Here is a 19,630-nt window from a genome sequence, read left to right on the forward strand (position 1 = left end):
TGACCACTGTTATATGGCGTTATCCAGCTTGGCAAAAATCAAGACGTCTTGCTTATGACATGGCAGAAAAAGGTTTGCTGTGCTTTGACCTATCTGGCGTCAACTCAGTGACACGTGAGACCAAGTTTCTTTCTGGAGAATTGCCCTGAGCCAAAAGCAGAGTGGAGAATGCAGGCATCAGATCCCTCGACCTCTCACACGCGAAGAGAGCGCTCTACCATTTGAGCTAATTCCCCAGTAGCTTCTTGCAGTTGACCCTCGTTTGCTTCTCAGTCGCCTTTTCGCACTCGTCTCCAAGCTGCTCCACGACCATCAGAGAACTGGCCCACTCCTTGTATCCAATCGACATTGCGGAGCAGCAGCGAGCGAGCAACAGCAGGACGCGAAGCCACAGTAACGAGGAAAGAAGCCGAGAAGAGCACAAGACCACGGAAGGAAAGCGAGGTGACCGGAAAGTAGCGGCCGCCCTGTGTGTGAGGGAGCAGGCGACAGCGCTGTCTGACTGAAAGCCAACTTGTTTTGCCTGAAAGGGAGTGCTGAGTGCTTTGAAGTGTTGCTGCTCTGCAGTTTGTTGAATGTACTACAATGTATCCCATATTGTACCGAATTGTACTTGAACTGAAAAGCAAGGAAATGTATCGAACGGAACTGCCGTCAGCACCCAAATGTAGTGTATGGGATTGCTGACCGCAGCTAAATGTACTGAACTGCTTTTGAATGGACTGTACAAATTTTTATATGAATAAAGTATATTTTGAAATTTAAAAAAACTCTCTGCTGGTGAGCAGACACAAATGCTCAAACATAACAGCTGTGTGAAGGTGGATGCAGAGTGCATTCAGGTTTGAGACGAGAAAAGTGGTGTCCTGCGCCTTCGTGGCAACATGATGCACCATAAAGTGATGAGAACTGGTTTGAGCAAATTGCTGCTTAATCCAAAAGTACACTAGCTCCTTCGAGCTGGAATTGAACCAGCGACCTAAGGATGACTTTGCTGAGTATTCCACTACAGTCCTCCGCTGTACCAACTGAGCTATCGAAGGGAAGCGCCAAAGATTTTTCTGTGCGATGATTGTTTTCCGTGAGCATGTTGTCGCATCTGGACTCGTGGCGTGGCCTGTGCGTCTTCAGTACCAGCCCATGCTGCAGCGCGGTGGGACTGTCAACCGCCAGCTACTCTTTACAGCCTGGAAAACGCGTGTGACTAACAATCACAAGAGTGTAGCTTTGACTTCTTATCAGGCTCGCAGATTTTTTGCAAGCTGCGCATTCTGAATTTAAAGACCTTGCAAGCTGCCCGACTTGGTCATGCTGCCTGGCCGCTTGCATGGCAAGTGCCTTCTTCGCGCAGCAGGCAGCATATCAGTCTGCTCAATCGAAGGTCCTGAGTCAAATGCTCAGAAAAGCAATCAATGCTCGCAAGTCGTTCTTTTGGCTTCTCTCGCCTCATATATCCACCTTTGCAAAAATCAAGACGTCTTGCTTATGACATGGCAGAAAAAGTTTTGCTGTGCTTTGACCCATCTGGCGTGAACTCAGTGACACGTGAGACCACATTTCTTTCTGGAGAATTGCTCTGAGCCAAAAGCAGAGTGGAGAATGCAGGCATCGATCCCGCTACCATCTCACATGCTAAGCAAGCGCTCTACCATTTGAGCTAATTCCCCATATGCTTCTTGCAGGTTGCCCTCGTTTGCTTCTCAGTCGCCTTTTCGCACTCGTCTCCAAGCTGCTCCACGACCATCAGAGAACTGGCCCACTCCTTGTATCCAATCAACATTGCGGAGCAGCAGCGAGCGAGCAACAGCAGGACGCGAAGCCACAGTAACGAAGAAAGAAGCCAAGAAGAGCACGAGACCGTGGAAGGGAAGCGAGGTGACCGGAAAGTAGCGGCCGCCCTGTGTGTGAGGGAGCAGGCGACAGCGCTGTCTGACTGAAAGCCAACTTGTTTTGCCTGAAAGGGAGTGCTGAGTGCTTTGAAGTGTTGCTGCTCTGCAGTTTGTTGAATGTACTACAATGTATCCCATATTGTACCGAATTGTACTTGAACTGAAAAGCAAGGAAATGTATCGAACGGAACTGCCGTCAGCACCCAAATGTAGTGTATGGGATTGCTGACTGCAGCTAAATGTACTGAACTGCTTTTGAATGTGCTGTACAAATTTTTATATGAATAAAGTATATTTTCAAATTTTAAAAAACTCTCTGCCGGTGAGCAGACACAAATGCTCAAGCATAACAGCTGTGTGAAGGTGGATGCAGAGTGCATTCAGGTTTGAGACGAGAAAAGTGGTGTCCTGCGCCTTCGTGGCAACATGGTGCACCATAAAGTGATGAGAACTGGTTTGAGCGAATTGCTGCTTAATCCAAAAGTACACAAGCTCCTTCAAGCCAGAATTGAACCAGCGACCTAAGGATGTCTTTGTTGAGTATTCCACTATCGTCCTCTGCATTACCAACTGAGCTATCGAAGGGAAGCGGCAAAGATTGTTCTGTGTGATGATTGTTTTCCGTGAGCATGTTGACGCATCTGGACTCGTGGCGTGGCCTGTGCGTCTTCAGTACATCGAAACAGAGAAATATAGAAAATAGGTGCAGGAGTAGGCCATTCGGCCCTTCTAGCCTGCACCGCCATTCAATGAGTTCATGGCTGAACATTCAACTTCAGTACCCCATTCCTGCATTCTCGCCATACTCCTTGATCCCCCTAGTAGTAAGGACCTCATCTAACTCCTTTTTGAATATATTAATGAATTGGCCTCAACAACTTTCTGTGGTAGAGAATTCCACAGGTCCACCACTCTCTGGGTGAAGAAGTTCCTCCGCATCTCGGTCCTAAATGGCTTACCCCTTATCCTTAGACTGTGACCTCTGGTTCTGGACTTCCCCAACATTGGGAACATTCTTCCTGCATCTAACCTGTCTAACCCCATCAGAATTTTAAATGTTTCTATGAGGTCCCCTCTCATTCTTCTGAACTCCAGTGAATACAAGCCCAGTTGATCCAGTCTTTCTTGATAGGTCAGTCCCGCCATCCCGGGAATCAGTCTGGTGAACCTTCGCTGCACTCCCTCAATAGCAAGAATGTCCTTCCTCAGGTTAGGAGACCAAAACTGTACACAATACTCCAGGTGTGGCCTCACCAATGCCCTGTACAACTGTAGCAACATCTCCCTGCCCCTGTACTCAAATCCCCTTGCTATGAAGGCCAACATGCCATTTGCTTTCTTAACCGCCTGCTGCACCTGCATGCCAACCTTCAATGACTGATGTACCATGACACCCAGGTCTCTTTGCACCTCCCCTTTTCCTAATCTGTCACCATTCAGATAATAGTCTGTCTCTCTGTTTTTACCACCAAAGTGGATAAACTCACATTTATCCACATTATACTTCATCTGCCATGCATTTGCCCACTCACCTAACCTATCCAAGTCGCTCTGCAGCCTCACAGCATCCTCCTCGCAGCTCACACTGCCACCCAACTTAGTGTCATCCGCAAATTTGGAGATACTACATTTAAGCCCCTCATCTAAATCATTAATGTACAGTGTAAACAGCTGGGGCCCCAGCACAGAACCTTGCGGTACCCCACTAGTCACTGCCTGCCATTCTGAAAAGTACCCATTTACTCCTACTCTTTGCTTCCTGTCTGACAACCAGTTCTCAATCCATGTCAGTACACTACCCCCAATCCCATGTGCTCTAACTTTGCACATCAATCTCTTGTGTGGGACCTTGTCGAACGCCTTCTGAAAGTCCAAATATACCACATCAACTGGTTCTCCCTTATCCACTCTACTGGAAACATCCTCAAAAAATTCCAGAAGATTTGTCAAGCATGATTTCCCTTTCACAAATCCATGCTGACTTGGACCTATCATGTCACCTCTTTCCAAATGCACTGCTATGACATCCTTAATAATTGATTCCATCATTTTACCCACTACCGATGTCAGGCTGACAGGTCTATAATTCCCTGATTTCGGGATGAACCTCGACAGCAACCACTGCATCTCTTTCCAAACCTGCCTTGCGAAGGCGCAATCCTGAAGGAGATGGGTGACAGTCTCATCCGCCCCGCAGCCGATTCGTGGGGAACCGTGCCGTGTTGCTGAGACGTCGGCTGTGCATGAACGCTCTGACAGGTAAGGCCCTACTCAACGTCAACCAAGCTATGTCTTGGTGCTTGTGTGACAGCTCTGGCGATGAGACGTTCTGCCAAACGAGTTCGACAGTCCGCTCAGGGAACCACCCGACAGGGTCCACACTCTCCTTATTTTGCAGGGCGTCCAGAACGTTACGTGCTGACCACTGTTATATGGCGTTATCCAGCTTGGCAAAAATCAAGACGTCTTGCTTATGACATGGCAGAAAAAGGTTTGCTGTGCTTTGACCTATCTGGCGTCAACTCAGTGACACGTGAGACCAAGTTTCTTTCTGGAGAATTGCCCTGAGCCAAAAGCAGAGTGGAGAATGCAGGCATCAGATCCCTCGACCTCTCACACGCGAAGAGAGCGCTCTACCATTTGAGCTAATTCCCCAGTAGCTTCTTGCAGGTTGCCCTCATTTGCTTCTCAGTCGCCTTTTCGCACTCGTCTCCAAGCTGCTCCACGACCATCAGAGAAAACCTATTTGAGGACTGGCCCACTCCTTGTATCCAATCGACATTGCGGAGCAGCAGCGAGCGAGCAACAGCAGGACGCGAAGCCACAGTAACGAGGAAAGAAGCTGAGAAGAGCACGAGACCGTGGAAGGAAAGCGAGGTGACCGGAAAGTAGCGGCCGCCCTGTGTGTGAGGGAGCAGGCGACAGCGCTGTCTGACTGAAAGCCAACTTGTTTTGCCTGAAAGGGAGTGCTGAGTGCTTTGAAGTGTTGCTGCTCTGCAGTTTGTTGAATGTACTACAATGTATCCCATATTGTACCGAATTGTACTTGAACTGAAAAGCAAGGAAATGTATCGAACGGAACTGCCGTCAGCACCCAAATGTAGTGTATGGGATTGCTGACCGCAGCTAAATGTACTGAACTGCTTTTGAATGGACTGTACAAATTTTTATATGAATAAAGTATATTTTGAAATTTAAAAAAACTCTCTGCTGGTGAGCAGACACAAATGCTCAAACATAACAGCTGTGTGAAGGTGGATGCAGAGTGCATTCAGGTTTGAGACGAGAAAAGTGGTGTCCTGCGCCTTCGTGGCAACATGATGCACCATAAAGTGATGAGAACTGGTTTGAGCAAATTGCTGCTTAATCCAAAAGTACACTAGCTCCTTCGAGCTGGAATTGAACCAGCGACCTAAGGATGACTTTGCTGAGTATTCCACTACAGTCCTCCGCTCTACCAACTGAGCTATCGAAGGGAAGCGCCAAAGATTTTTCTGTGCGATGATTGTTTTCCGTGTGCATGTTGACGCATCTGGACTCGTGGCGTGGCCTGTGCGTCTTCAGTACCAGCCCATGCTGCAGCGCGGTGGGACTGTCAACCGCCAGCTACTCTTTACAGCCTGGAAAACGCGTGTGACTAACAATCACAAGAGTGTAGCTTTGACTTCTTATCAGGCTCGCAGATTTTTTGCAAGCTGCGCATTCTGAATTTAAAGACCTTGCAAGCTGCCCGACTTGGTCATGCTGCCTGGCCGCTTGCATGGCAAGTGCCTTCTTCGCGCAGCAGGCAGCATATCAGTCTGCTCAATCGAAGGTCCTGAGTCAAATGCTCAGAAAAGCAATCAATGCTTACAAGTCGTTCTTTTGGCTTCTCTCGCCTCATATATCCACCTTTGCAAAAATCAAGACGTCTTGCTTATGACATGGCAGAAAAAGGTTTGCTGTGCTTTGACCCATCTGGCGTGAACTCAGTGACACGTGAGACCACATTTCTTTCTGGAGAATTGCTCTGAGCCAAAAGCAGAGTGGAGAATGCAGGCATCGATCCCGCTACCTCTCACATGCTAAGCGAGCGCTCTACCATTTGAGCTAATTCCCCAGTAGCTTCTTGCAGGTTGCCCTCGTTTGCTTCTCAGTCGCCTTTTCGCACTCGTCTCCAAGCTGCTCCATGACCATCAGAGAACTGGCCCACTCCTTGTATCCAATCGACATTGCGGAGCAGCAGCGAGCGAGCAACAGCAGGACGCGAAGCCACAGTAACGAAGAAAGAAGCCAAGAAGAGCACGAGACCGTGGAAGGGAAGCGAGGTGACCGGAAAGTAGCGGCCGCCCTGTGTGTGAGGGAGCAGGCGACAGCGCTGTCTGACTGAAAGCCAACTTGTTTTGCCTGAAAGGGAGTGCTGAGTGCTTTGAAGTGTTGCTGCTCTGCAGTTTGTTGAATGTACTACAATGTATCCCATATTGTACCGAATTGTACTTGAACTGAAAAGCAAGGAAATGTATCGAACGGAACTGCCGTCAGCACCCAAATGTAGTGTATGGGATTGCTGACTGCAGCTAAATGTACTGAACTGCTTTTGAATGTGCTGTACAAATTTTTATATGAATAAAGTATATTTTCAAATTTTAAAAAACTCTCTGCCGGTGAGCAGACACAAATGCTCAAGCATAACAGCTGTGTGAAGGTGGATGCAGAATGCATTCAGGTTTGAGACGAGAAAAGTGGTGTCCTGCTCCTTCGTGGCAACATGATGCACCATAAAGTGATGAGAACTGGTTTGAGCGAATTGCTGCTTAATCCAAAAGTACACAAGCTCCTTCAAGCCAGAATTGAACCAGCGACCTAAGGATGTCTTTGTTGAGTATTCCACTATCGTCCTCTGCATTACCAACTGAGCTATCGAAGGGAAGCGGCAAAGATTGTTCTGTGTGATGATTGTTTTCCGTGAGCATGTTGACGCATCTGGACTCGTGGCGTGGCCTGTGCGTCTTCAGTACATCGAAACAGAGAAATATAGAAAATAGGTGCAGGAGTAGGCCATTCGGCCCTTCTAGCCTGCACCGCCATTCAATGAGTTCATGGCTGAACATTCAACTTCAGTACCCCATTCCTGCTTTCTCGCCATACTCCTTGATCCCCCTAGTAGTAAGGACCTCATCTAACTCCTTTTTGAATATATTAATGAATTGGCCTCAACAACTTTCTGTGGTAGAGAATTCCACAGGTCCACCACTCTCTGGGTGAAGAAGTTCCTCCGCATCTCGGTCCTAAATGGCTTACCCCTTATCCTTAGACTGTGACCTCTGGTTCTGGACTTCCCCAACATTGGGAACATTCTTCCTGCATCTAACCTGTCTAACCCCATCAGAATTTTAAATGTTTCTATGTGGTCCCCTCTCATTCTTCTGAACTCCAGTGAATACAAGCCCAGTTGATCCAGTCTTTCTTGATAGGTCAGTCCCGCCATCCCGGGAATCAGTCTGGTGAACCTTCGCTGCACTCCCTCAATAGCAAGAATGTCCTTCCTCAGGTTAGGAGACCAAAACTGTACACAATACTCCAGGTGTGGCCTCACCAATGCCCTGTACAACTGTAGCAACACCTCCCTGCCCCTGTACTCAAATCCCCTTGCTATGAAGGCCAACATGCCATTTGCTTTCTTAACCGCCTGCTGCACCTGCATGCCAACCTTCAATGACTGATGTACCATGACACCCAGGTCTCCTTGCACCTCCCCTTTTCCTAATCTGTCACCATTCAGATAATAGTCTGTCTCTCTGTTTTTACCACCAAAGTGGATAACCTCACATTTATCCACATTATACTTCATCTGCCATGCATTTGCCCACTCACCTAACCTATCCAAGTCGCTCTGCAGCCTCACAGCATCCTCCTCGCAGCTCACACTGCCACCCAACTTAGTGTCATCCGCAAATTTGGAGATACTACATTTAAGCCCCTCATCTAAATCATTAATGTACAGTGTAAACAGCTGGGGCCCCAGCACAGAACCTTGCGGTACCCCACTAGTCACTGCCTGCCATTCTGAAAAGTACCCATTTACTCCTACTCTTTGCTTCCTGTCTGACAACCAGTTCTCAATCCATGTCAGTACACTACCCCCAATCCCATGTGCTCTAACTTTGCACATCAATCTCTTGTGTGGGACCTTGTCGAACGCCTTCTGAAAGTCCAAATATACCACATCAACTGGTTCTCCCTTATCCACTCTACTGGAAACATCCTCAAAAAATTCCAGAAGATTTGTCAAGCATGATTTCCCTTTCACAAATCCATGCTGACTTGGACCTATCATGTCACCTCTTTCCAAATGCACTGCTATGACATCCTTAATAATTGATTCCATCATTTTACCCACTACCGATGTCAGGCTGACAGGTCTATAATTCCCTGATTTCTCTCTCCCTCCTTTTTTAAAAAGTGGGGTTACATTGGCTACCCTCCACTCCATAGGAACTGATCCAGAGTCAATAAAATGTTGGAAAATGACTGTCAACGCATCCACTATTTCCAAGGCCACCTCCTTAAGTACTCTGGGATGCAGTCCATCAGGCCCTGGGGATTTATCAGCCTTCAATCCCATCAATTTCTTCAACACAATTTCCCGGCTAATAAGGATTTCCCTCAGTTCCTCCTCCTTAATAGACCCCCCGACCCCTTTTATAACCGGAAAGTTGTTCGTGTCCTCCTTCGTGAATACCGAACCAAAGTACTTGTTCAATTGGTCCGCCATTTCTTTGTTCCCCGTTATGACTTCCCCTGATTCTGACTGCAGGGGACCTACGTTTGTCTTTACGAACCTTTTTCTCTTTACATATCGATGGAAACTTTGGCAATCCATCTTAATGTTCCCTGCAAGCTTCTTCTCATACTCCATTTTCCCTGCCCTAATCAAACCCTTTGTCCTCCTCTGCTGAGTTCTAAATTTCTCTGAGTCCCCAGGTTCGCTGCTATTTCTGGCCAATTTGTATGCCACTTCCTTGGCTTTAATACTATCCCTGATTTCCCTTGATAGCCACGGTTGAGCCACCTTCCACTTTTTATTTTTATGCCAGACAGGAATGTACAATTGTTGTAGTTCATCCATGCGGTCTCTAAATGTCTGCCATTGCCCATCCACAGTCAACCCCTTAAGTATCATTCGCCAATCCATCCCAGCCAATTCACGCCTCATACCTTCAAAGTTAGCCTTCTTTAAGTTCTGGACCATGGTCTCTGAATTAACTGTTTCATTCTCCATCCCAATGCAGAATTCCACCATATTATGGTCACTCTTCCCCAAGGGGCCTCGCACAACGAGACTGCTAATTAATCCTCTCTCATTACAGAACACCCAGTCTAAGATGGCCTCCCCGCTAGTACCAGCCCATGCTGCAGCGCTGTGGGACTGTGAACCGCCAGCTGCTCTTTACAGCCTGAAAAACGCGTGTGACTAACAATCACAAGAGTGTAGCTTTGACTTCTTATCAGGCTCGCAGATTTTTTGCAAGCTGCGCATTCTGAATTTAAAGACCTTGCAAGCTGCCCGACTTGGTCGTGCTGCCTGGCCGCTTGCATGGCAAGTGCCTTCTTCGCGCAGCAGGCAGCATATCAGTCTGCTCAATCGAAGGTCCTGAGTCAAATGCTCAGAAAAGCAATCAATGCTCGCAAGTCGTTCTTTTGGCTTCTCTCGCCTCATATATCCATCTTTGCAAAAATCAAGACGTCTTGCTTATGACATGGCAGAAAAAGGTTTGCTGTGCTTTGACCCATCTGGCGTGAACTCAGTGACACGTGACACCATATTTCTTTCTGGAGAATTGCTCTGAGCCAAAAGCAGAGTGGAGAATGCAGGCATCAAACACGCTACCTCTCACATGATAAGCAAGCGCTCTACCATTTGAGCTAATTCCCCAGTAGCTTCTTGCAGGTTGCCCTCATTTGCTTCACAGTCGCCTTTTCGCACTCGTCTCCCAGCTTCTCCACGACCATCAGAGAACTGGCCCACTCCTTGTATCCAATCGACATTGCGGAGCAGCAGCGAGCGAGCAACAGCAGGACGCGAAGCCACAGTAACGAAGAAAGAAGCCGAGAAGAGCACGAGATCGTGGAAGGGAAGCGAGGTGACCGGAAAGTCGCGGCCGCCCTGTGTGTGAGGGAGCAGGCGAGAGCGCTGTCTGACTGAAAGCCAACTTGTTTTGCCTGAAAGGGAGTGCTGAGTGCTTTGAAGTGTTGCTGCTCTGCAATTTGTTGAATGTACTACAATGTATCCCATATTGTACCGAATTGTACTTGAACTGAAAAGCAAGGAAATGTATCGAACGGAACTGCCGTCAGCACCCAAATGTAGTGTATGGGATTGCTGACCGCAGCAAAATGCACTGAACTGCTTTTGAATGGACTGTACAAATTTTTATATGCAAATTTTGAAATTTAAAAAAACTCTGTGCTGGTGAGCAGACACAAATGCTCAAGCATAACAGCTGTGTGAAGGTGGATGCAGAGTGCATTCAGGTTTGAGACGAGAAAAGTGGTGTCCTGCTCCTTCGTGGCAACATGATGCACCATAAAGTGATGAGAACTGGTTTGAGCGAATTGCTGCTTAATCCAAAAGCACACTAGCTCCTCGAGCCAGAATTGAACTAGCGACCTAAGGATGACTTTGCTGAGTATTTCACTGCAATCCTCCGCTCCACCAACTGAGCTATCGAAGGGAAGCGCCAAAGATTTTTCTGTGCGATGATTGTTTTCCGTGAGCATGTTGACGCATCTGGACTCATGGCGTGGCCTTTGCGTCTTCAGCACCAGCCCATGCTGCAGCGCGGTGGGACTGTCAACCGCTAGCGACTCTTTACAGCCTGGAAAACGCATGTGACTAACAATCACAAGAGTGTAGCTTTGACTTCTTATCAGGCTCGCAGATTTTTTGCAAGCTGCGCATTCTGAATTTAAAGACCTTGCAAGCTGCCCGACTTGGTCATGCTGCCTGGCCGCTTGCATGGCAAGTGCCTTCTTCGCGCAGCAGGCAGCATATCAGTCTGCTCAATCGAAGGTCCTGAGTCAAATGCTCAGAAAAGCAATCAATGCTCGCAAGTCGTTCTTTTGGCTTCTCTCGCCTCATATATCCATCTTTGCAAAAATCAAGACGTCTTGCTTATGACATGGCAGAAAAAGGTTTGCTGTGCTTTGACCCATCTGGCGTGAACTCAGTGACACGTGAGACCACATTTCTTTCTGGAGAATTGCTCTGAGCCAAAAGCAGAGTGGAGAATGCAGGCATCGATCGCTCTACCACTCACATGCTAAGCGAGCGCTCTACCATTTGAGCTAATTCCCCAGTAGCTTATTGCAGGTTGCCCTCATTTGCTTCACAGTCGCCTTTTCGCACTCGTCTCCAAGCTGCTCCACGACCATCAGAGAACTGGCCCACTCCTTGTATCCAATCGACATTGCGGAGCAGCAGCGAGCGAGCAACAGCAGGACGCGAAGCCACAGTAACGAAGAAAGAAGCCGAGAAGAGCACGAGACCGTGGAAGGGAAGCGAGGTGACCGGAAAGTAGCGGCCGCCCTGTGTGTGAGGGAGCAGCCGACAGCGCTGTCTGACTGATGGCCAACTTGTTTTGCCTGAAAGGGAGTGCTGAGTGCTTTGAAGTGTTGCTGCTCTGCAGTTTGTTGAATGTACTACAATGTATCCCATATTGTACCGAATTGTACTTGAACTGAAAAGCAAGGATATGTATCGAACGGAACTGCCGTCAGCACCCAAATGTAGTGTATGGGATTGCTGACCGCAGCTAAATGTACTGAACTGCTTTTGAATGGACTGTACAAATTTTTATATGCAAATTTTGAAATTTAAAAAAACTCTGTGCTGGTGAGCAGACACAAATGCTCAAGCATAACAGCTGTGTGAAGGTGGATGCAGAGTGCATTCAGGTTTGAGACGAGAAAAGTGGTGTCCTGCTCCTTCGTGGCAACATGATGCACCATAAAGTGATGAGAACTGGTTTGAGCGAATTGCTGCTTAATCCAAAAGTACACTAGCTCCTTCGAGCCAGAATTGAACCAGCGACCGAAGGATGACTTTACTGAGTATTCCACTACAGTCCTCCGCTCTACCAACTGAGCTATCAAAGGGAAGCGCCAAAGATTTTTCTGTGCGATGATTGTTTTCCGTGAGCATGTTGACGCATCTGGACTCGTGGCGTGGCCTGTGCGTCTTCAGTACCAGCCCATGCTGCAGCGCGGTGGGACTGTGAACCGCCAGCGACTCTTTACAGCCTGGAAAATGCGTGTGACTAACAATCACAAGAGTGTAGCTTTGACTTCTTATCAGGCTCGCAGATTTTTTGCAAGCTGCGCATTCTGAATTTAAAGACCTTGCAAGCTGCCCGACTTGGTCGTGCTGCCTGGCCGCTTGCATGGCAAGTGCCTTCTTCGCGCAGCAGGCAGCATATCAGTCTGCTCAATCGAAGGTCCTGAGTCAAATGCTCAGAAAAGCAATCAATGCTCGCAAGTCGTTCTTTTGGCTTCTCTCGCCTCATATATCCATCTTTGCAAAAATCAAGACGTCTTGCTTATGACATGGCAGAAAAAGGTTTGCTGTGCTTTGACCCATCTGGCGTGAACTCAGTGACACGTGAGACCACATTTCTTTCTGGAGAATTGCTCTGAGCCAAAAGCAGAGTGGAGAATGCAGGCATCGATCACTCTACCTCTCACATGCTAAGCGAGCGCTCTACCATTTGAGCTAATTCCCCAGTAGCTTCTTGCTTGTTTCCCTCATTTGCTTCTCAGTTGCCTTTTCGCACTCGTCTCCAAGCTGCTCCACGACCATCAGAGAACTGGCCCACTCCTTGTATCCAATCGACATTGCGGAGCAGCAGCGAGCGAGCAACAGCAGGACGCGAAGCCACAGTAACGAAGAAAGAAGCCGAGAAGAGCACGAGACCGTGGAAGGGAAGCGAGGTGACCGGAAAGTAGCGGCCGCCCTGTGTGTGACAAAGCAGGCGACAGCGCTGTCTGACTGATAGCCAACTTGTTTTGCCTGAAAGGGAGTGCTGAGTGCTTTGAAGTGTTGCTGCTCTGCAGTTTGTTGAATGTACTACAATGTATCCCATATTGTACCGAATATGTATCGAACGGAACTGCCGTCAGCACCCAAATGTAGTGTATGGGATTGCTGACCGCAGCTAAATGTACTGAACTGCTTTTGAATGGACTGTACAAATTTTTATATGCAAATTTTGAAATTTAAAAAAACTCTGTGCTGGTGAGCAGACACAAATGCTCAAGCATAACAGCTGTGTGAAGGTGGATGCAGAGTGCATTCAGGTTTGAGACAAGAAAAGTGGTGTCCTGCTCCTTCGTGGCAACATGATGCACCATAAAGTGATGAGAACTGGTTTGAGCGAATTGCTGCTTAATCCAAAAGCACACTAGCTCCTCGAGCCAGAATTGAACCAGCGACCTAAGGATGACTTTGCTGAGTATTCCACTACAATCCTCCGCTCTACCAACTGAGCTATCGAAGGGAAGCGCCAAAGATTTTTCTGTGCGATGATTGTTTTCCGTGAGCATGTTGACGCATCTGGACTCGTGGCGTGGCCTTTGCGTCTTCAGTACCAGCCCATGCTGCAGCGCGGTGGGACTGTGAACCGCCAGCGACTCTTTACAGCCTGGAAAACGCGTGTGACTAACAATCACAAGAGTGTAGCTTTGACTTCTTATCAGGCTCGCAGATTTTTTGCAAGCTGCGCATTCTGAATTTAAAGACCTTGCAAGCTGCCCGACTTGGTCGTGCTGCCTGGCCGCTTGCATGGCAAGTGCCTTCTTCGCGCAGCAGGCAGCATATCAGTCTGCTCAATCGAAGGTCCTGAGTCAAATGCTCAGAAAAGCAATCAATGCTCGCAAGTCGTTCTTTTGGCTTCTCTCGCCTCATATATCCATCTTTGCAAAAATCAAGACGTCTTGCTTATGACATGGCAGAAAAAGGTTTGCTGTGCTTTGACCCATCTGGCGTGAACTCAGTGACACGTGAAACCACATTTCTTTCTGGAGAATTGCTCTGAGCCAAAAGCAGAGTGGAGAATGCAGGCATCGATCCCGCTACCTCTCACATGCTAAGCGAGCGCTCTACCATTTGAGCTAATTCCCCAGTAGCTTCTTGCAGGTTGCCCTCATTTGCTTCACAGTCGCCTTTTCGCACTCGTCTCCAAGCTGCTCCACGACCATCAGAGAACTGGCCCACTCCTCGTATCCAATCGACATTGCGGAGCAGCAGCGAGCGAGCAACAGCAGGACGCGAAGCCACAGTAATGAAGAAAGAAGCCGAGAAGAGCACGAGACCGTGGAAGGGAAGCGAGGTGACCGGAAAGTAGCGGCCGCCCTGTGTGTGAGGGAGCAGCCGACAGCGCTGTCTGACTGATGGCCAACTTGTTTTGCCTGAAAGGGAGTGCTGAGTGCTTTGAAGTGTTGCTGCTCTGCAGTTTGTTGAATGTACTACAATGTATCCCATATTGTACCGAATTGTACTTGAACTGAAAAGCAAGGATATGTATCGAACGGAACTGCCGTCAGCACCCAAATGTAGTGTATGGGATTGCTGACCGCAGCTAAATGTACTGAACTGCTTTTGAATGGACTGTACAAATTTTTATATGCAAATTTTGAAATTTAAAAAAACTCTGTGCTGGTGAGCAGACACAAATGCTCAAGCATAACAGCTGTGTGAAGGTGGATGCAGAGTGCATTCAGGTTTGAGACGAGAAAAGTGGTGTCCTGCTCCTTCGTGGCAACATGATGCACCATAAAGTGATGAGAACTGGTTTGAGCGAATTGCTGCTTAATCCAAAAGTACACTAGCTCCTTCGAGCCAGAATTGAACCAGCGACCGAAGGATGACTTTACTGAGTATTCCACTACAGTCCTCCGCTCTACCAACTGAGCTATCAAAGGGAAGCGCCAAAGATTTTTCTGTGCGATGATTGTTTTCCGTGAGCATGTTCACGCATCTGGACTCGTGGCGTGGCCTGTGCGTCTTCAGTACCAGCCCATGCTGCAGCGCGGTGGGACTGTGAACCGCCAGCGACTCTTTACAGCCTGGAAAATGCGTGTGACTAACAATCACAAGAGTGTAGCTTTGACTTCTTATCAGGCTCGCAGATTTTTTGCAAGCTGCGCATTCTGAATTTAAAGACCTTGCAAGCTGCCCGACTTGGTCGTGCTGCCTGGCCGCTTGCATGGCAAGTGCCTTCTTCGCGCAGCAGGCAGCATATCAGTCTGCTCAATCGAAGGTCCTGAGTCAAATGCTCAGAAAAGCAATCAATGCTCGCAAGTCGTTCTTTTGGCTTCTCTCGCCTCATATATCCATCTTTGCAAAAATCAAGACGTCTTGCTTATGACATGGCAGAAAAAGGTTTGCTGTGCTTTGACCCATCTGGCGTGAACTCAGTGACACGTGAGACCACATTTCTTTCTGGAGAATTGCTCTGAGCCAAAAGCAGAGTGAAGAATGCAGGCATTGATCCCCCTATCACTCACATGCTAAGCGAGCGCTCTACCATTTGAGCTAATTCCCCAGTAGCTTCTTGCAGGTTTCCCTCATGTGCTTCTCAGTCGCCTTTTCGCACTCGTCTCCAAGCTGCTCCACGACCATCAGAGAACTGGCCCACTCCTTGTATCCAATCGACATTGCGGAGCAGCAGCGAGCGAGCAACAGCAGGACGCGAAGCCACAGTAACGAAGAAAGAAGCCGAGAAGAGCACGAGACCGTGGAAGGGAAGCGAGGTGACCGGAAATTAGCGGCCACCCTGTGTGTGAGGGAGCAGGCGACAGCGCTGTCTGACTGATAGCCAACTTGTTTTGCCTGAAAGGGAGTGCTGAGTGCTTTGAAGTGTTGCTGCTCTGCAGTTTGTTGAATGTACTACAATGTATCCCATATTGTACCGAATTGTACTTGAACTGAAAAGCAAGGATATGTATCGAACGGAACTGCCGTCAGCACCCAAATGTAGTGTATGGGATTGCTGACCGCAGCTAAATGTACTGAACTGCTTTTGAATGGACTGTACAAATTTTTATATGCAAATTTTGAAATTTAAAAAAACTCTGTGCTGGTGAGCAGACACAAATGCTCAAGCATAACAGCTGTGTGAAGGTGGATGCAGAGTGCATTCAGGTTTGAGACGAGAAAAGTGGTGTCCTGCTCCTTCGTGGCAACATGATGCACCATAAAGTGATGAGAACTGGTTTGAGCGAATTGCTGCTTAATCCAAAAGTACACTAGCACCTTCGAACCAGAATTGAACCAGCGACCGAAGGATGACTTTACTGAGTATTCCACTACAGTCCGCCGCTCTACCAACTGAGCTATCAAAGGGAAGCGCCAAAGATTTTTCTGTGCGATGATTGTTTTCCGTGAGCATGTTGACGCATCTGGACTCGTGGCGTGGCCTGTGCGTCTTCAGTACCAGCCCATGCTGCAGCGCGGTGGGACTGTGAACCGCCAGCGACTCTTTACAGCCTGGAAAATGCGTGTGACTAACAATCACAAGAGTGTAGCTTTGACTTCTTATCAGGCTCGCAGATTTTTTGCAAGCTGCGCATTCTGAATTTAAAGACCTTGCAAGCTGCCCGACTTGGTCGTGCTGCCTGGCCGCTTGCATGGCAAGTGCCTTCTTCGCGCAGCAGGCAGCATATCAGTCTGCTCAATCGAAGGTCCTGAGTCAAATGCTCAGAAAAGCAATCAATGCTCGCAAGTCGTTCTTTTGGCTTCTCTCGCCTCATATATCCATCTTTGCAAAAATCAAGACGTCTTGCTTATGACATGGCAGAAAAAGGTTTGCTGTGCTTTGACCCATCTGGCGTGAACTCAGTGACACGTGAAACCACATTTCTTTCTGGCGAATTGCTCTGAGCCAAAAGCAGAGTGGAGAATGCAGGCATCGATCACTCTACCTCTCACATGCTAAGCGAGCGCTCTACCATTTGAGCTAATTCCCCAGTAGCTTCTTGCAGGTTTCCCTCATTTGCTTCTCAGTTGCCTTTTCGCACTCGTCTCCAAGCTGCTCCACGACCATCAGAGAACTGGCCCACTCCTTGTATCCAATCGACATTGCGGAGCAGCAGCGAGCGAGCAACAGCAGGACGCGAAGCCACAGTAACGAAGAAAGAAGCCGAGAAGAGCACGAGACCATGGAAGGGAAGCGAGGTGACCGGAAAGTAGCGGCCGCCCTGTGTGTGACAAAGCAGGCAACAGCGCTGTCTGACTGATAGCCAACTTGTTTTGCCTGAAAGGGAGTGCTGAGTGCTTTGAAGTGTTGCTGCTCTGCAGTTTGTTGAATGTACTACAATGTATCCCATATTGTACCGAATTGTACTTGAACTGAAAAGCAAGGAAATGTATCGAACGGAACTGCCGTCAGCACCCAAATGTAGTGTATGGGATTGCTGACCGCAGCTAAATGTACTGAACTGCTTTTGAATGGACTGTACAAATTTTTATATGCAAATTTTGAAATTTAAAAAAACTCTGTGCTGGTGAGCAGACACAAATGCTCAAGCATAACAGCTGTGTGAAGGTGGATGCAGAGTGCATTCAGGTTTGAGACGAGAAAAGTGTTGTCCTGCTCCTTCGTGGCAACATGATGCACCATAAAGTGATGAGAACTGGTTTGAGCGAATTGCTGCTTAATCCAAAAGTACACTAGCTCCTTTGAGCCGGAATTGAACCAGCGACCTAAGGATGACTTTGCTGAGTATTCCACTACAGTCCTCCGCTCTACCAACTGAGCTATCGAAGGGAAGCGCCAAAGATTTTTCTGTGCGATGATTGTTTTCCGTGAGCATGTTGACGCATCTGGACTCGTGGCGTGGCCTGTGCGTCTTCAGTACCAGCCCATGCTGCAGCGCGGTGGGACTGTCAACCGCCAGCTACTCTTTACAGCCTGGAAAACGCGTGTGACTAACAATCACAAGAGTGTAGCTTTGACTTCTTATCAGGCTCGCAGATTTTTTGCAAGCTGCGCATTCTGAATTTAAAGACCTTGCAAGCTGCCCGACTTGGTCGTGCTGCCTGGCCGCTTGCATGGCAAGTGCCTTCTTCGCGCAGCAGGCAGCATATCAGTCTGCTCAATCGAAGGTCCTGAGTCAAATGCTCAGAAAAGCAATCAATGCTCGCAAGTCGTTCTTTTGGCTTCTCTCGCCTCATATATCCATCTTTGCAAAAATCAAGACGTCTTGCTTATGACATGGCAGAAAAAGGTTTGCTGTGCTTTGACCCATCTGGCGTGAACTCAGTGACACGTGAGACCACATTTCTTTCTGGAGAATTGCTCTGATCCAAAAGCAGAGTGGAGAATGCAGGCATCAATCCCCCTACCTCTCGCATGCTAAGCGAGCGCTCTACCATTTGAGCTAATTCCCCAGTAGCTTCTTGCATGTTTCCCTCATTTGCTTCTCAGTCGCATTTTCGCACTCGTCTCCAAGCTGCTCCACGACCATCAGAGAACTGGCCCACTCCTTGTATCCAATCGACATTGCGGAGCAGCAGCGAGCGAGCAACAGCAGGACGCGAAGCCACAGTAACGAAGAAAGAAGCCGAGAAGAGCACGAGACCGTGGAAGGGAAGCGAGGTGACCGGAAAGTAGCGGCCGCCCTGTGTGTGAGGGAGCAGGCGACAGCGCTGTCTGACTGAAAGCCAACTTGTTTTGCCTGAAAGGGAGTGCTGAGTGCTTTGAAGTGTTGCTGCTCTGCAGTTTGTTGAATGTACTACAATGTATCCCATATTGTACCGAATTGTACTTGAACTGAAAAGCAAGGAAATGTATCGAACGGAACTGCCGTCAGCACCCAAATGTAGTGTATGGGATTGCTGACCGCAGCTAAATGTACTGAACTGCTTTTGAATGGACTGTACAAATTTTTATATGCAAATTTTGAAATTTAAAAAAACTCTGTGCTGGTGAGCAGACACAAATGCTCAAGCATAACAGCTGTGTGAAGGTGGATGCAGAGTGCATTCAGGTTTGAGACGAGAAAAGTGGTGTCCTGCTCCTTCGTGGCAACATGATGCACCATAAAGTGATGAGAACTGGTTTGAGCGAATTGCTGCTTAATCCAAAAGTACACTAGCTCCTTCGAGCCAGAATTGAACCAGCGACCGAAGGATGACTTTGCTGAGTATTCCACTACAGTCCTCCGCTCTACCAACTGAGCTATCGAAGGGAAGCGCCAAAGATTTTTCTGTGCGATGATTGTTTTCCGTGAGCATGTTGACGCATCTGGACTCGTGGCGTGGCCTGTGCGTCTTCAGTACCAGCCCATGCTGCAGCGCGGTGGGACTGTCAACCGCCAGCTACTCTTTACAGCCTGGAAAACGCGTGTGACTAACAATCACAAGAGTGTAGCTTTGACTTCTTATCAGGCTCGCAGATTTTTTGCAAGCTGCGCATTCTGAATTTAAAGACCTTGCAAGCTGCCCGACTTGGTCGTGCTGCCTGGCCGCTTGCATGGCAAGTGCCTTCTTCGCGCAGCAGGCAGCATATCAGTCTGCTCAATCGAAGGTCCTGAGTCAAATGCTCAGAAAAGCAATCAATGCTCGCAAGTCGTTCTTTTGGCTTCTCTCGCCTCATATATCCACCTTTGCAAAAATCAAGACGTCTTGCTTATGACATGGCAGAAAAAGGTTTGCTGTGCTTTGACCCATCTGGCGTGAACTCAGTGACACGTGAAACCACATT

The 19,630-nt window shown here is 48.2% G+C and overlaps 9 non-coding genes across 9 annotated transcripts; all 9 read right to left on the reverse strand.

The window, feature by feature from the left end:
* Positions 1–951: 951 nt before the first annotated feature.
* Positions 952–1,043, reverse strand: trnay-gua (transfer RNA tyrosine (anticodon GUA)). The gene is given in 2 exon segments: positions 952–987; positions 1,007–1,043. It is a non-coding gene; the product is annotated as a tRNA-Tyr (tRNA).
* Positions 1,044–5,273: 4,230 nt separating this feature from the next.
* Positions 5,274–5,365, reverse strand: trnay-gua (transfer RNA tyrosine (anticodon GUA)). Its single transcript is given in 2 exon segments — positions 5,274–5,309; positions 5,329–5,365. It is a non-coding gene; the product is annotated as a tRNA-Tyr (tRNA).
* Positions 5,366–10,511: 5,146 nt separating this feature from the next.
* Positions 10,512–10,605, reverse strand: trnac-gca (transfer RNA cysteine (anticodon GCA)). The gene is given in 2 exon segments: positions 10,512–10,547; positions 10,567–10,605. It is a non-coding gene; the product is annotated as a tRNA-Cys (tRNA).
* A 1,329-nt stretch (positions 10,606–11,934) lies between these two features.
* On the reverse strand, positions 11,935–12,026 carry trnay-gua (transfer RNA tyrosine (anticodon GUA)). Its single transcript is given in 2 exon segments — positions 11,935–11,970; positions 11,990–12,026. It is a non-coding gene; the product is annotated as a tRNA-Tyr (tRNA).
* A 1,305-nt stretch (positions 12,027–13,331) lies between these two features.
* trnay-gua (transfer RNA tyrosine (anticodon GUA)) lies at positions 13,332–13,425 on the reverse strand. The gene is given in 2 exon segments: positions 13,332–13,367; positions 13,387–13,425. It is a non-coding gene; the product is annotated as a tRNA-Tyr (tRNA).
* A 1,329-nt stretch (positions 13,426–14,754) lies between these two features.
* Positions 14,755–14,846, reverse strand: trnay-gua (transfer RNA tyrosine (anticodon GUA)). The gene is given in 2 exon segments: positions 14,755–14,790; positions 14,810–14,846. It is a non-coding gene; the product is annotated as a tRNA-Tyr (tRNA).
* Positions 14,847–16,177: 1,331 nt separating this feature from the next.
* Positions 16,178–16,269, reverse strand: trnay-gua (transfer RNA tyrosine (anticodon GUA)). Its single transcript is given in 2 exon segments — positions 16,178–16,213; positions 16,233–16,269. It is a non-coding gene; the product is annotated as a tRNA-Tyr (tRNA).
* A 1,331-nt stretch (positions 16,270–17,600) lies between these two features.
* trnay-gua (transfer RNA tyrosine (anticodon GUA)) lies at positions 17,601–17,692 on the reverse strand. Its single transcript is given in 2 exon segments — positions 17,601–17,636; positions 17,656–17,692. It is a non-coding gene; the product is annotated as a tRNA-Tyr (tRNA).
* A 1,331-nt stretch (positions 17,693–19,023) lies between these two features.
* trnay-gua (transfer RNA tyrosine (anticodon GUA)) lies at positions 19,024–19,115 on the reverse strand. The gene is given in 2 exon segments: positions 19,024–19,059; positions 19,079–19,115. It is a non-coding gene; the product is annotated as a tRNA-Tyr (tRNA).
* Positions 19,116–19,630: the final 515 nt, after the last annotated feature.

The sequence above is a fragment of the Pristiophorus japonicus genome, unplaced genomic scaffold (genome assembly GCF_044704955.1).
Source record: "Pristiophorus japonicus isolate sPriJap1 unplaced genomic scaffold, sPriJap1.hap1 HAP1_SCAFFOLD_207, whole genome shotgun sequence".
Classification (NCBI taxonomy): Eukaryota; Metazoa; Chordata; class Chondrichthyes; family Pristiophoridae; genus Pristiophorus; species Pristiophorus japonicus.